This window comes from Mandrillus leucophaeus, unplaced genomic scaffold (genome assembly GCF_000951045.1).
Source record: "Mandrillus leucophaeus isolate KB7577 unplaced genomic scaffold, Mleu.le_1.0 Scaffold18, whole genome shotgun sequence".
In the NCBI taxonomy this organism is placed as follows: domain Eukaryota; kingdom Metazoa; phylum Chordata; class Mammalia; order Primates; family Cercopithecidae; genus Mandrillus; species Mandrillus leucophaeus.
In genome coordinates, this window is record NW_012101809.1 from 4318621 (window position 1) to 4319817 (window position 1197).

A 1197-nucleotide genomic window follows, 5' to 3' on the forward strand; every position below is an offset into this window, starting at 1 on the left:
CCCCCCACGACGCTGAGATCCGGAAGGACGTGCAGGTGAGAGCTGTAGGGCCTGGAATGGCCCAAGTGGAGCCTAGGCTAATGGAAGTCTGGCCTGGCCCGCGCCCTGTCCTCCCGGACTCCTAGAGTCGGGGTAGGGCAGGGTCTAGGCTTGGACCTTTGCAGGGAACTGAGGTCCGCCAAGTGGAGGTGGAGGTGGTGATGGAGCCCTCGCGCTGCAGTCACAGTTCTTTTTGTTCTTCCCTATTCCTCACTCCACTGTGGGACGCTGGGTCAGACCTACTACGGGCAGGTGCTGAAGAAATCGGCAGACCTCCAGACCAACGCCTGTGTCACCACAGCCAGGCCGGTCCCCAAGCACATCCGGGAAGCCTTGCAAAATGTACATGAAGAAGTAGCCCTAAGGTAGAGTGTCCCGTGCTGTCCCCAGGAAGACCCCAAACTGCAGTTTTCCCAAAAGATAATGATGCAGGTCACTAGGGAGTTAACCCGTAGCCACCAACCCATCAGCTTGCTTTGTCTATTGTAAAAATCCTAAATCTCAGCACCCATCATCTTACTGCTCTAAGAACCTCCGATGAATCTGGGTGCGCCGGTGAGCCTGTAGTCCCAAGTGCTTGGGAGGCTGAGGCAGAGGATCGCGTGAGTCCAGAAGTTACAGGCTGCAGTGTGTGATCCGGGATGTGAATAGCCACTGCACTCCAGCCTGGTCAACACAGTCAGATACATCTGTAAAATAAATGCATACTTTTAAAACATTGCCAAAAAAAAAAAAGAAAAAAGAAAAGAAAAAAAAGAAGCAGCAGCTCCAATGTGAACACTCCATAGTCCCTACCCAAGCTCAGAGAATAGTCACACTCACTGGATCTGCCATTCAAGATATGCGCAGTTCGGCCCTCCCTAATCAACCTTGGCCCTTCTGAACCTTTCCTTCCTCACTCCATCAGCACTCCTGTCCAGCGGGCAGTCACCAATTTGGAAAGCCTTCCCTCTTCTTTCTCCTTCCAAACCCTGCCCATCCAGCACCACCCTACTGTCCCACCTACTGCATGGAGCCTTCTCTAATCTTTGAGCGGCCTCTTCCCCAAACTGCCACAGCACTCTGTCACTCGGTCTGTCCGTAAATCATGGGAAGTGTTTTCTGTGTACAATGTTTTACCTCGCCTCTTAAATACACCTACGGGGCGGGAGGCTGTGG

General features: G+C 52.9%; 2 protein-coding genes across 2 annotated transcripts in view; both read left to right on the top strand.

Moving 5' to 3' along the window:
- The window catches only part of LOC105537800 (chromosome unknown open reading frame, human C10orf32), a 37494-nt gene that overhangs the window by 31642 nt on the left and 4655 nt on the right, over positions 1-1197 (top strand). The gene's annotated exons all lie outside the window — the stretch shown is intronic.
- AS3MT (arsenite methyltransferase) overlaps positions 15-1197 on the top strand; it is a 29437-nt gene continuing 28254 nt past the window's right edge. Inside the window, exons 1-2 of the mRNA XM_011977488.1 lie at positions 15-35; positions 277-404. The gene's annotated coding sequence lies outside the window, so the exon portion shown is untranslated. The remainder of the gene's footprint in view (positions 36-276; positions 405-1197) is intronic.